General features: G+C 50.3%; 1 protein-coding gene across 2 annotated transcripts in view; it reads left to right on the top strand.

Moving 5' to 3' along the window:
- LOC119379499 (actin-binding LIM protein 3) overlaps positions 1 to 15,486 on the top strand; it is a 618,577-nt gene that overhangs the window by 165,125 nt on the left and 437,966 nt on the right. The gene's annotated exons all lie outside the window — the stretch shown is intronic.

Raw genomic sequence — 15,486 nt, 5'->3', positions numbered from 1 at the left:
CAAGTGACAGTGCCTTTCTAACGATGCGGTTGTCCCCTCCCCCCCCCCCCCTCTGCTCCCCTGGCGTCCCTTCATGCTCCTTACGAAAGACGGGCGGGGCGTTTCCTCTATGTTTGATGAGCAATCGACGGCGGGCCCTCAAGTGGGAAGATGTTATCTCATACGCTCTCCGTGCGACGGAGACAGACGGCCGGCTAGTTTAATCTCCGCTTCAGCCGCGTTTGTCCCCAGCGCTCGCGAGCTTTTACCCGCAACTAGAATGCGCGTGGTGATGTTAATAATTTGGACTTTATACTGAAAATTACGGCAATAGCGACCGTAAAAATCCGCCTAGAGTGTCCATATAATTGCTATCACAATAAAAATTAAAAAAAAATTAAGGAGCTGTGAAGTGGATGATAAATGAAGCCGTTTGGCGCATGGCACAAAGGTGACATGGTGGAGGACAGTTTGGTATGTAAGGCCAGGTTGTTAACGGCCAGGCGGTTAACTTTCAATACGCAATAATAATGCGAAAGCCTTAGATGCTTTATCAAACACTAAAATTGACCGTTGGCGGCGTTCGATTGATGTAAAAAATAATCATGTGATGTCGTCATCATCACGTCATACATCGTCAAAACTTGTGACGCCAACATGGCGTCATATATCGTGATGTCACGTGATGATGTAATCACATGACATCGTCGCTTTACACTGCTTCCGTGATCGGTGCACCGATCAAGGAGGCAGTGCAAAACCATGTGAGGTGCAGAAAGCTTGCAGAGAGGGAGGGGGAGAATCAACCCGTCGATCGAGAAGAAAAAGAACCTGGCTTTCGCCTTGGAGTTTTCATAGGGGAATGCATTAGGGACAGTGTGGCTCTTTGGCATTGAGGCTCTGTTGTCTACCACGTCTGCTGATAACCACATAGATGTATTTAGAGTTTTATTTCATAACTTGCAATTTTATTTATCCGGTATTCTGTTTATTTGCTAGTGTCGAAAATAATCGCCGAAGAGGTTAATCCAGAACACTCAACTGCATGAGTCCTTATTTTTTGCAGGTTATGGTTGTGTTTCGCATTTACCTACGCGTACGCGTTCCGCATAGGAATGGCCGACACTGCAGCTTGTGACCACTGCGGAAGTGATGAAACGATTGAGTATATTCTGTGCGACTGTCCACAGTACTGTTCACAAAGACAGTTGCTTTGCAACGCGCTTGATAAACTGGACGACCGAACTCTTTCGGAAGAAAGAATCCTGCGCCACCGACAGGACTTAACGTCACAGAAGAAGGCTGTGCAGGCGCTAATGCGCTCTCTGCGTTCAACCGGTCTATCGCAACGGCTCTGATAGGACGTCCTGCATGTGTGTGCATTTTTTGCTTTGTTTTTATTTTATCTCCCTCTCTCTCTGTCTTCTCTCCGACCCCTATATCCCCACCCCTGTGCAGGGTAGCAAACCGGTCACTCGCACCAGGTTAACCTCCCTGCCTCTTCCTTTTAATCTATTTCTCTCTCTCTATTTTTTCATTAGCGAGTGAAGTATGGAGTTCTCTTGAGATGATGTTTTCCGTGAGAATTGCAATGATTCCAAATATTTCTAGCCTTCATAAGAACCCCATAATAATTTTCATGTGCTTGAATGTTAATGCAATATGCTTCTGTAGTGCACTCCAGGATGTAAAATTTGCTGCTCCAGAGTGCTCCCAGATGCAAAATTATCTGCTCCAAAGTGCTCCAAGATGACAATTTTTCCTGCTCCAAAGTGCTCCAAAACGGAAATTTTGCTGCTCCAAAAATTGCTCCAAATCAGAAGTCCTCGGTAGCATCACTGAGTGTGGCACTTTCTGCATTTACTAAGTAGTCACATAACACGACATAAACTAAAATTATTTGCAAGGATTGAACACTACAAAAGATTTGGATGCATCATTGCAATAAATGAAGCTGCTTCTGTGTCGTCTGAGCTTGCATGCTTCCTCTCGCACAGCAGTGTCTCGGATCGTCTGCATGATTGCTGTTTTCTTTGAAAAGGGCATTTCTGTGTTCATTCCGTGCATCTGTACCCTTGTGTGGTTTTAACAGTAATTTGAAGTTATGCGATGAAACGCACATGGAGGTTAAAAAGGATCGCATTAACAGTGCAAGGTGAGTTGCACGAGCACCCCTCCCCCCCATCAGACAGAAGAGCGGTCACCAGGTTTTGCGATAGAAAAAGAATAGTGCTCAGTGGCAAATGCTGCTCCATTTCTTTAGGCATTCTACTCCTCAAGGCAGTTACGAAGTGCAGGATTGCAGCTAAATGCTCCGCATTGTATTTCAGATGTTGGATGTATCCAGTGTTGCATGGAACGGCGTTCCAAGGAACGGCGTTCCAAGGAACGATGTTCCAGGAACTAGTTCCTTTTTGGAGGAACGGAGGAACGTCACCATTCCATTGAGGATCAGTGGAACTGTAACGGTAACTCGTTACGTACTGCCACGTGCCTTTCTTATTATCACTTCGGCTGTATTCTGCTTTCGCCCACAAAGACTGTCAGCAACGCCCAGCGCGTACCGCGCCTCATTGCTCGAGAAGCTTCGCGATCATTGTAGATCGTTTTGTTAAAATTGCGCGCAAGACGCGCACACTTGAGCTTATTCCAGAATTTGCGCAACAGCCAGCGATAACGCTGGAACATTCGACGGCACATGTTTAAATACCGACGCGCTTCACTGCTTGTCAGTTGATCGACGGTCGACGCTCTGTCCGCCGCTATCAGTGTATTTGCTGTAGTTTGACTTTCAGCTTCTCAGCCACAAGTTCAGCCAAATAAAGAGTTTCGTCTCGGACATACTGACTGCTGCCTTCGTCGACGTCACGACCACATGACATCTGGTGGAGGTGCTGTTCGTCCATGTTCCGGACGCCCCCGTCAAGCCGTGAACCAAGCCCGAGTGGCAAAGAAGACGTCGACGCCAAGGCCGAGCAGCGAGGAAGCCGCAGGCAACGAGGTCTACCGCCAGAGTACGGGCCTCTACCTGAAAAGACCCAGCAAACAAAAACGCTGACCTCGACCACAGCGACGATGACAGACGCTGTGCTGCCAGCACCGATCCTTCTCCGGACGCCCAAGGAGCCGCCAACCTTCCGCGGATCGTCATTCGAAAACCCGGAAAGCTGGCTCGAAGCCTACGACTGAGTCGCCGTTTTCAATGCCTGGTCCAGCGAAGACGAGCTACGGCATGTCTACTTCGCCTTGCAAGACGCCGCTCGCACCTGGTTCGAGAACCAAGAGCAAACCCTTACGTGGGACACATTTCGCACCAAGTTCCTCACTACATTCACGAGCGTCATCCGCAAGGAGAGGGCCGAAGCGCTGCTTGAAACCCGTTCGCAGCAGCCAAACGAAAACGTGGTGCTCTTCACAGAAGAGATGACCAGACTCTTCCGTCATGTCGACCCCGAAATGCCGGAAGACAAGAAAGTTCGCTTCCTCATGCGAGGAGTAAAGCAGGAGCTGTTCGCGGGTCTGATGCGGAACCCACCGAATACTGTCCAGGAATTTATCTCCAAAGCGACGACCACTGAAAAGACGCTGGAGATGAGCACTCAACAATTCAATCGCCGCTCGATGCCAGCTTACGCAGAAGTTCAATCATTCTGCTCCGACAACCTGCGTGAAACGATTCGAGTGATCGTGCGGGAGGAACTGTGAAAGCTTTTACCCCCACCGCAGCATCAAGTGGATTCAATCGCCGATGTTGTCCTCGAGGAAGTCCGGCAATCACTTGGAATTCCCGAAGCACCGCAGGCTCAGCCGGAAGCCATGAGCTATGCTGCTGCAGCCCGACGCAACGCCCCCCCTCCTCGCCCGCGTCAAGACGCCACGCCGCCGCAGCAGTTCTGCCGCCACCACCACCGACGCCATACCGCCCGCCGACAGGACAACGATGCGCCCCCCGAAAGACCGACGTTTTGCGTGCCCCTGACAACCGACCGCTCTGCTATCACTGTGGGGAAGCCGGCCACACATACCGCCGCTGCCAGTACCGTCAGATGGGGCTACGCAAATTTGCCTTCAACGCGTCGCGCCCACAGCCAGGCGAACGGCCTCACGACATCGACGACTACCTCACCGGAACACAGCGGCAAGAACGATGACTTTCCCACTTGCCATCGCCCGGCTGCTACATGTCACTGCACCGCCGGCAGTACACTGGCCCAAACCGGGGCCGGTCGCCTAGCCCCTATCCGGAAAACTAAGGACAGCAACCGATGGAGCTGTCCTTAGTTTTCCGGATACGGGCTAGGCGACCGGCCCCGGTTTGCTGAACGACGAAATGCTGAAGATCCTCCGCCGTCGACGACGCCGCCGCGATGAAGTTCCGAGCCCCCGCTGCACGCTGAACGACGTCCTGACGACAAAACTTTGCGACCGGAAGCAGACCTGACGGCGCAACGCGGAAGCAGCGGTGCAAACCGACGTAGCCGTGACCCGACGCCGCGACGTAACCGCAACGCAAGACGGCGGACTAGCGACCTCGACGTTGTGATCGATGGCCACAACGTCACCGCTCTCGTCGATACTGGAGCCAACTATTCCGTCATCAGTGGGCCGTTCACTGCAATGTTGAAGAAAGTTAGGACTGCTTGGGAAGGCCCCGAGATCCGGACCGCTTGAGGCCATCTAATAACGCCGCCTGGAGTCTGCACAGCGAGAGTCACCATTAATAATCGCACTTATGCTGCGACCTTCGTAATCTTGCAACATTGCTCGAGGGATGTCATACTTGGCATGGACTTCCTAAACCATCACGGTGCCGTCATCGACCTAAGAACCAAGTCGATAACTCTATCGTCGGAGAAAGCGACACCGCCAGATACGAACCCATGTCAACATGGCCTGAACATGCTCGAGGATCAAGTCACCGTTCCTCCTAGATCCAGTATCATAATTCCCGTCGGCACCGAAACGGCTGAATGCATCGAAGGTGTCATCGAGAGCGATCAGCGTTTGCTGCTAGACCGTGACATTTGCGTCGCAAGAGGCATTGCTCGGCTGCATGAAGGAAAAGGAAGCGTGATGCTAATGAATTTCAGCCAAGAATACAGACACCTGAGCAGGGGCATGACAATTGCGTACATCGAAGAAATCTCGGCTGTCAGCAATGCGTTTGCCTTTTCAGATTCTGACGAAGCTACAATGACAACCGCAATGCCTGAGCCATCCTTTGACGTAAACCCAAGCCTTCCTGCCCGGCAACAGCAACAGCTCCGATGCCTTCTGAAGAAATACAAGGACTGTTTCTCGTCGTCATCATGGGTCCGGCAAACGCCCCTTGCTAAACACCGTATCATAACGGAAGAAAATGTTCGACCACTCCGTCAGAGCCCCTACAGAGTTTCAACGCGAGAACGTGAGGCCATAAACAAGTCGATGAAATGCTACGCAACGACATCATCCAGCCGTCCAACAGCGCGTGGGCGTCTCCCGTGGTGTTAGTGAAGAAGGATGGGACCCTACGTTTCTGCATCGATTATCGTCGCCTGAGCAAAATCACGAAGAAGGACGTGTACCCTCTTCCACGGATAGACAACGCCCTGGATCGACTCCACAACGCGAAGTACTTTTCGTCGATGGACCTCAAGACCGGCTACTGGCAAATCGTAGTCGACGAGAGAGACCGACAAAAAGACGGCCTTTATAACACCAGACGGCCTGTTCGAGTTCAAGGTCATGCCCTTCGGTCTTTGTTCGGCACCTGCGACATTCCAACGTGTTATGGACACAGTGCTGGCTGGCTTGAAGTGCCAGACGTGCCTTGTGTACTTGGACGACGTCGTTGTGTTTGCCTCAAGCTTCGACAAACACCTCCGGCGCCTTGACGCTGTACTACAAGCAATCAAGACCTCTGGCCTCACCTTGAAGCCTGAAAAGTGCCGCTTTGCATACGAGGAGCTATTGTTTTTGGGTCACGTGATCAGCAAGGGTGGTGTACGCCCAGACCCGCGGAAAACAGCTGCCATCGCTGCCTTCCCGACACCCACCGACACGAAAGCCGTGCGCCGTTTCCTCGCCTTGTGCGCCTACTACAGGCGCTTCGTCAAGCAATTTTCACGAATCGCCGAGCCGCTAACTCACCTCACGAAGACCGACGTGCCATTAAAGTGGTAAACGGCGCAAATCGAAGCATTTGAAGAACTGAAACGACGCCTTCAGATGCCTCCCATACTTGCGCATTTCGATGAATACGCCGATACGGTAATCCACGCCGACGCAAGCAGCGTAGGACTCGGCGCCGTCCTTGTGCAGAAGACTGACGGGCAGGAAAGGGTCATCAGTTATGCTAGCCGGTTGCTATCAAAGGCAGAAACGAACTATTCCACTACAGAAAAGGAGTGAAGCAAAACGGAAAGGCGAGCTAGTTGGTACTGATTCATAATGGTGTAATGGCGCTTGTGGTGTTCACTTTCTTGTCCTTGTCTTTTTTTGCGCAACTGTTACACCATTATGAATAAGAAAAGGAGTGCCTAGCGATCATCTGGGCTACATCCAAGTTTCACCCCTACCTCTACGGCAGGCCCTTCAAAGTTGTGAGCGACCACCACGCATTGTGTTGGCTAGCTAACTTGAAGGACCCTTTAGGTCGGCTCGCACGGTGGAGCCTATGACTTCAAGAATTCGACATTACTGTCGTTTGCAAGTCTGGAAGAAAACACTCCGACGCTGACTGCCTGTCTCGCGCCCCCGTCGACCTACCGCCGCAGGACGACAAGGAGGCCGACTGCTTCTTGGGAACCATAAGTGCCGACGACTTCGCCGAACAACAGTGAGCGGACCCAGAACTCAGGGGCCTTGTGGAATACCCCGAGAGCAGGACCACTGTTGTTCCGAAGGTATTCACACGGGGACTGACGTTGTTTTTCTTGTGCAACGGTGTTCTCCTAAAGAAGAATTTCTCACCGCTTCGAGCCGATTGCCTTCTCGTGGTACCCTCAACATTGCGGCCAGAGGTCCTCCAGGCTCTGCACAACGACCCGACGTCTGGACACCTGGGTGTTTCTCTCACGCTAGCAAGAATACAGGAGAAGTACTACCGGCCGCGCCTTTCCGCCGACGTCACCCGTTACGTAAAGACCTGCTGGGACTGTCAGCGACGCAAGACACCGCCCACTAAGCCAGCTGGACTTCTGCAGCCTATCGAGCCACCTTGACGGCCATTCCAGCAAATCGGGATGGACTTACTGGGGCCGTTCCCGACGTCCAATACCGGAAACAAGTGGATCGTCGTGGCAACTGACTACCTCACCCGCTACGCCGAGACAAAGGCCTTGCCCAAAGGCAGTGCCGCCGAGGTAGCCAAGTTCTTCGTGGAGCACATCGTCTTGCGTCATGGCACCCCAGAGGTCCTCATCACAGACAGAGGTACCGCCTTTACTGCTGACTTAACTCAGATGATCTTCAAATACAGTGAGACGAGCCACCGCCGCACCACCGCCTACCACCCGCAGACCAATGGCCTCACCGAGCGTCTAAATAAGACCATCGCCGACATGCTGGCCATGTACATCAACGTCGAGCACAAGACGTGGGACGCCGTCCTTCCGTACGTGACCTTCGCTTACAACACGGCCGTCCAAGAAACGACGCAGATGACGCCGTACAACTTGGTCTATGGAAGGGACCCGACGGCGACGCTTGACGCCATGCTACCCAACATCACCGAAGAAGAAAATCTCGACGCCGCTGCTTACTTACAACGTGCCGAAGAAGCTTCACAGCTCGCCCGCCTACGCATCAAGACCCATCAGCACATCGACAGCCGTCGCTACAATCTTCGACGACGCTTCGTGGAGTACCAGACCGGCGACCGTGTCTGGGTTTGGACACCAATACGACGACGCGGACTGAGCGAGAAGCTTCTTTGACGATACTTTGAACCATACATGGTACTTTGATGCCTCGGCGCACTCGACTACGAGGTTGTCCCCGACGGCATCACGAACTCTCAGAGGCGCCGAGCTCGACCTGAGGTCGTGCATGTGGTTCGCCTCAAGCCATATTACGCGCGTTAGTGAGTCACAGGACTGTACTTTTGCTTATTGTTTATTGTACTTTCTTGTTTTATTCTTGTTATTTATTGTTGCATGTATTCCCCCCCCCCCCCGTGTTCTGTTTTAAGCATCGGGACGATGCTCTTTCAGAGGGGGGCATTGCCACATGCCTTTCTTATTATCACTTCGGCTGTATTCGGTGTTCACCCACAAAGACTGTCAGCAACGCCCAGCGCGAACCGCGCCTGATTGTTCGAGAAGTTTCGCGATCATTGTAGATCGTTTTGTTAAGATTGCGCACAAGACGCGCACACCCGAGCTTATTCCAGAATTTGCGCGACAGGCAGCGATAATGCTGGAACATTCGACAACACGTGTTTAAATACCGACGCACTTCACTGGTTGTCAGTTGATTGACGGTCGACGCTCTGTCCGCCGCTATCAGTGTATTTGCTGTAGTTTGACTTTCAGTTTCACGGCTACAAGTTTGGCCAAATAAAGAGTTTCATCTCGGACGTGCTGACTTCGTCGACGTCATGACCACGTGACATTACGAATGGCCGAGGGAATGGTGTTCCTTAACACGTTCCTCGGCATTGAACAGGCACACGCATGCAGCACGTCATGCAGAACAGGTCGCATGGGCGACCGGGCGAGGCGCAAGAATCTATAGCTCGCCTCTCACTTGACTAAGGTGCCCGCCGGGGGCGCAGGGTAGCGTGCGGTGCCGAGAGCGACCACGTGCGGGAGGAACAGCTGATTTTTCTCCTTTTTGTCTGAGCCAGTCTGACAGCAATGAAGGGCAGTTCTGCGAGTTTTCGAACGGCGCAAATCATCGGGCGAATCTGGTGTTTAACACGCATTTGATACAGGAACCAATCACAACGCTAGAGGCCGCAGAAAGTGAGTGAAGCATCGACGTGCTAACCACCGTAATCCCGCGTGGTGACCTCCCGCTGCGCATGGATGGTCTTGGGCCCCAATGTAACGCTGGCAAAGTTACGCTTTGGTTTTATCCCTTGGGAGTGAGTGCCTTGTGCCTTGCCGCGTGCAGCGTACGCTTCAGACGTATTGGTTTTATGTTTGCGCGCTCGCCGACTGCGAAGCTACGGCCCAGTTCCTGGGAGTGTCTTTCTCGTTGCGTAATCTTTAACGGCTGGCTCGATTGTCCCTTTAGTATCTCGTGCATACCGCCGGTAGCTATCGACAAACATGTCTTTTGACACCCGGTTGCGTGGATGGCGGGGAAGAGGACCAAAACGCATCGGATGCGGGTGTTGCAGTGGCGCCTGCCCAGTCTCTTCGATGGTTGCATTTGGGCAGGCATCCTTTGAACATGCGAGTTATCTCTAAGGCTATAATTTTTATTACAAGTCAATGCGACAGCCACCGCACCGATGACATCTGTTATGCATTAAACGATACGCGTACAGCCAGCGCTACATTCTTGTCGTGTCCGCTGAGCCTGCCCTCACCCCTACGACTTAGGCTGACTTTGTACATACTTGTGTACAACACGGCAGTACCCTTAAGCGCTTGATTGATTGGCTCTTCAAAATTGCCAACGAAGTGCTGACGAGAAAACAATCGTCTGTCGGGTACTATCATCATCATTACGCCCACTGCAGAGGAAAGGCCTCTTCTATGTTTCGCCAACCAACCCGGTCCTGTGCTTGCTGCTGCCATGTTATACACACAAACTTCGTAATCTCATCTGCCCACCTAACTTTCTGCCTCCCCCTCGCGCATATGCATTTTCTTGGCATCCATGCAGTTACTCCTAATGACCAGTGCTGATCTTGCCCCTGTCCTGTTAATTTGTTCTTCTTCATTTTGACTAAGATGTCCTTAACATGTGTGTGTTGCCTGACCCATTCTGCTCTCTTCTTGTCCCTTAAGGTTACACCTATCATTTTCCTTTCCATTGCTCGCTGCGTAGTCCTCAATTTTAGTTGAACCCTCTTTGTAAGTGTCCAGGTTTCTGCTCCGTAGCTAAGTACTGGTAAGATGCAGCTGTTATATACCTTCCTCTTGAGGGATAGTAGTAAACTACCATTCATGATTTGAGAGTGCTTGCCAAATGTGCTCCATCCCATGCTTATTCTCCTAGTTACTTCAGTCTCGTGGTTCGGCTCCGCGGTTACTACCTCTCCTAAGTAGACGTATTCCTTAACAACTTCAGTGCCTCGCTACCTATTGCTAAGCGCTGTTCTCTTCCGAGACTTTTGTAGATTACCGTATATTGCCCATCATAGGTCGACGGTTTTTTTCATAAGATGACCTTCCGAAGTTCGGGGGTCGACCTATAATCGGAGTTGACCGATACGCGGAATCGTAAAGTGGACTTATCTGTGGGGTCCGATGAAAGGTCGTCACCCTCGGATTTCCTGCTATTCAACGCATCGATAACATCAGCCGCAGAGGCAGCGGAGTCACGGCAACAGCTATCTCCCAACATGCGCGCCGCTTCCGGAGCCGGACATTTTTGCGATCTGCCACGACGATCGCGAAACTATAGCGAAACCACGCGAGGTGAAACTACAGAGCGCGCTTAAAAATCACTGCCGCGCGGCATTAATGTGAACTGCTTGGAAAACACGGTCTCGAAAGCAGCATTTCAAACCTTTGATAGAGGGCGAACGATGCTCTATGAATAAAGAGGAATTTACCTTGCGATGCGCCATGCAGTTTTGTTTTCATACAATAGAAACGATTCGTTGACAAACCATTGGCGTCCGTGTGGGCTGGCAACACTTTGCGGGGAACTAAACCACATGACCAGTCGCATGCGCCCACAAACGTCTTCGCATCTTTTTGCACTCATGTCTGTTCGCCATTTCTGCATTTCGCTTTGCTTGCGAGCAGTGGTGTGCACGATTTGCGACGCTGCCAAACGGACGCCAAGATGCCACCGATACGCCGGCAACAGTACAGTGCTGCTTTCAAGAGGCAAGCGATCCTCTACGCAGAGTCGGAAAGCAACGTTGAAGCAGGGCGCAAGTTTAATGTGTCGGAAAAGTGTGTGAGGGAATGGAGAAAACAAAGGACCAAGATCTTCGCGTGTGCTGCTACGCGCCGTTCCTTTCGGGGACCGAAGTCTGGACGATACCCTGCCGTTGAGGAGGCGGTTCGAGATTGGGTTCACGACCACCAGCACCCGTTCCGATGGCGAGCAGCAGCAGTGGCTCACACGATGGCAATGACCATGACTGTGTCCTTCTCTCAAGCGACGACAAGTCGTAAGCAATGTTTCACGGGCAAATAAATGTTTCTTTGCATCACTCCCTCTTCTGAAAAACTTATTGGTGAGCTATGGGCGCAACATGAGGCTGTGTTCGGAGTCAACTTTTTTTTCCCCAGAAGGGGTTGCAAGTTGGGGGGTCGACTTTTAATCGGAGTCTACTTATAATCGGCAATATACGGTACTTCAGTTTTCTGCATATTAAAAGGACACTAAAGGCAAATAACAATTCATGTCAGAGTGAAAGCTCAGTGTATGACAACGTCTAAAACGGCAATATTATCAACAGCCGTGCCCTATTTACCGAGAAATTAAGCTAAATGTATCAAACGATGAGCTCCATGAGTGGGACATTTTGGAAGTGATCCCGATGACGTGAAACAGTCAGACTATAATTAATCACTAGTAATCAAACTAGCTGCAATAAAAAAAGAACCTGCCGTGCATTAGGAGACTTAATAAAATGCTGCTTGTTCGTTTCTGTTTGATTCATGGAAAAAATCCTCTTTGGCGTTGCCATGGGGAACGGCACGCATGGTTAAAAAGTTCCGTTTCCGCCGAACTGTGCTTCGCCCGACGCCTTGCTTCGCTCACGCGGTCGCGTCTCAGTGGTAGTTTCGGTATCGCGTATTGCCGCGTGTGTTTTGCACGTTCTTGAAAGTCGCTCTGACAGAAAGTTCGACAAAATGCCGCATGCATGTGATGTTGCTGGATGCCCGAATGGCACATGCGGCCCGTGCATGCCGCTGCGCGGTAAAGGCAGACAACATTGGGCACGCCAGCAGTGACGTGAGAAACACCGCTTTCAGGCGGGTGATTCGAAGTGCGCTAACGCGATGTGGACCACTAAAACGTGGTTTCATTTCAAAATAAGCACTTCCTTGGCATAAAAGTAGCACTACGAGGTTTCTGGACCGCTATTTCAACAATCAACGTCGACTTAATGTTCACCTTTAGTGTCCCTTTAATCTTCAGACCTACCGTTCTACATTCCTTTTCCAGTTTAGTAATAATGAGTTGCAATTCGTCCTCTGAGTGACTCATACAGACACCGAGATAGAACTCTTGCTGAGTGTGAACAAGGGACTTTGCTAAGTTGCGAATATGTATCCTGGACATTATTTTCTACTCACACTGCAATATTTCTACCTGAATTTCTACCTGAATTTCTACCTGAATATGTGAAGCGCAGTATTCTGACCGCACATTTGAAGGCTGACGTGGAAATTGCCACATGTGTTGCACTTGTAATAGATGAGCACGAAAGTTGCAGTTAGACATATTTGTAGTATATCCGGTGGCATAGGCATGCGCACGGGGGGCAGGGGTGCCCCCCCCCCTAATCATTTAAGAGGGAGGCACGAAATCTGCCCCGTACATTGACTCTTCTAGTCACCTAAGAGGGAGGGGGTCGCAAAATCTGCCTCATACGTTGACATAGTAGGGGGGGGGCGGCGCTGCGATGAACTTTCGCCCCCCCCCTGATGGGGAACCCTGCGCACGCCTATGTCTGCTGGTCTCTAAAAAATTTGTCTATGAGCGCTTCTTTAGACTCCTTTTATCGACATATAACTGCTGCCGGCAATGTCAAATTTATAAAATGTATGTAGCTCCATGTTAGCCTTAAATTGCTCACTTTATTTTGTCTCAGGGTTATCCAGCACTGGATTTTGATTAAAAATTCAAATGTAACTGAAACGAGTTCCTTTCGCATTGAAGGAACTTGTAACGGGAATTCGTTCCAAGTTTGGGAAGGAACGAGAAACGAGCTTTCGTTCCTGTTTTAGAGGAACCTGCACAACACTGGATGTATCCAATGTGAACAAGCCTGGCATTCCAATCGTTCTGCAAGAACTACAATGCATCGGGCTTCCACAAACAGTCTTCCATGCACACACAAAAATTCACTAATGCCGCATGAGGAACAGGAGTGAGCAATCGATGAGTTTACCACGAACATGCATGACCAGCGCGGCAACTGCAGTCACCAATCTCGCAGGCCTTGTATCTCTGCTTGCCACAAAAAATTGGACACTTTGTAAATTTCAAAGTGTGTTCGGCGAAAGTGTTTGGCCATTCGACTGACTATGCCGTGCCGCTGGACGCCGCCATCGCGTTGCACAACAGTTGCGCAACGCACGTTGGAAGGAGAAATGTGCAACTGTTGCTGTGCCATCACGTGATTGTTAGTGTGAGGGGGAGAGGCCACATCTGGCACCGTGCCAGGGCGTGGACGGACACCGGCAGTCAGATACCGCGAGTATGAGACATTAAAGGCTTTCGCCTTAATAACTTCAGGGTGCAGCAATAGATGGTGGGCTCTAGCACTGCAGGCTGTCATCGCTAAAAGAGCCACATTTTTGGCTCTAGACTGTCCCACTCCAGTACACCACAATAGCAGCGATCTTCAGTGGTGCATTGGCTGATGCCTACAACAGGTCACCCCACGTGGATGATGTCCAGGAGGGCAAATTGGGGGGACAGCACCACCAAGAAACAGCTGCACAAAACCGGGTGCTTTGGTTTTTTTATTGATGTCTGGTGCCACTGTTAATTTTCTTTTATATAAAATAGCACACAATTAGCCACTTCATGTTTAATGTAGCTTTGCATCCAAAACTAGATGCCAAGTTCTTCGTTACACTTCCAGAGATTTTCTCAAGTGCTGTAAGCTTCTACCTTATTTACCATAAGGGTCTCTTGATACAGATCGCAAAGTTACCACAAAAGCAGAGAAAGAGACATACCACAAACGTGGACCCTATGGAGACAACTAATGACAGGTGATGGGGGGGGGGGGGGGAGAATCAGTAATGCCATACTGAAAAAGGAAAATATCCGATCGTACTCTGTAGGCATGGGTGTCGGCAGGGTTTTCTTTTGGGGGTTGCAAAGCCGTGTTGCATCGCTGCTGGGTGAGGGGGGAGCGTTGGTGTAGCTTGGGTTGGGGGAAGTTGTGTGGCTTGAGGGGGGCAATTGCCGCTTTTGCACCCTCCTGTCGGCGCCCATGTCTGTAGGCGCTACATTAGTGGGCTAGTAATAGAATGTTCCGCTGGAGTTGAAGGTCACATTGTACATTTACATTTAGTAATTGCGCTGTTGTGGATAGTGCCGACGTTTCAGACAAATATTTATTACTGTGATCTAAATTGTTGTTTGCCTTTAGTGTCCTTAAACAAGTAAAAAAATGCAGTTTATGTGGACCTCCACATTTTGCATACATGAAAAACTCCCTTATGCACTCACCTAGGGTGACTAGAAGCCATCTTCTTTTTTCTTCTCAGTCATATTGATCCTGCCGCGCCACCCTCCAGGAGCTTTCTGCACCTAACGTGGTTTTCCACTACTTCCAGGATTGGAGGCACCTCACCTGGTTTTGCATTGCCTCCGTGATCGGTGGCCCACCTTTGATTAAGCTACGATGTCGTGTGATGGTGCCATCATGTGACATTATGACGTCACAAATTTTGGCGATCTGTGACATCGTGATGACGTCATATGGTGACATCATCACGCGATGATGATGACGCCGATGCGGGACACCGGTCACTTTTCGCGTTTGATGAGGCATCTAAGGCCTTAATAAATTTTTGCCATAAAATACACAGGAAATGCATTCACTTTGTGTGGTATGCCTAGCTCCAGAGGTGCTTGTAGTGGCACGCATGTATTCCATACACTAAAAACGAGGCAGAAGGAAACTTGTTTTTCAAACTGAAAGCTTTTAAGTGTGGCAATGGTGCTCATGGTGGCAATGCTCGATCCCAGTGTGAATGAAATCGGTCTACTGAGGAAAAATGCATTGCAGCAAATGGTTGGTGGTCCACTATGGTGACACAGTTTGTTTTTACGAATCATGCAGGCCACTGGAAGAATCTCGACTGAAACATGAGCCCATTGAAACCATTAACAAAGACAAGAAGCAAGTGTTAGAATAACACATCCTTCCCATTTTTGGTTATCGGTTCTGCTGCATTTTGTTATGTATGTTTAAATGTGTGAAAATAAACTCAAATGAAGATAAGCGGCCAGACTATTTACTTCTGCATCCTCAGCTGTGCCGTACGTTGATGTTCTTCATCCATGTGAATAGCGCCAAGAGCAATATGAGGCATTTGTACTACCTAGTGGGGCTACAGGGAAATGCCTCATGCACCCACGTTGCGTCCAAGCAGAAGACTTGCAAAAGCTTATGCTTAGCATGGAATAAGGAAAATTTGC

The sequence above is a fragment of the Rhipicephalus sanguineus genome, chromosome 1 (assembly GCF_013339695.2).
Source record: "Rhipicephalus sanguineus isolate Rsan-2018 chromosome 1, BIME_Rsan_1.4, whole genome shotgun sequence".
NCBI lineage: Eukaryota > Metazoa > Arthropoda > Arachnida > Ixodida > Ixodidae > Rhipicephalus > Rhipicephalus sanguineus.
The sequence above is the reverse complement of the archived record's forward strand: the minus strand, read 5'-3'. Positions and strand labels throughout refer to the sequence as shown.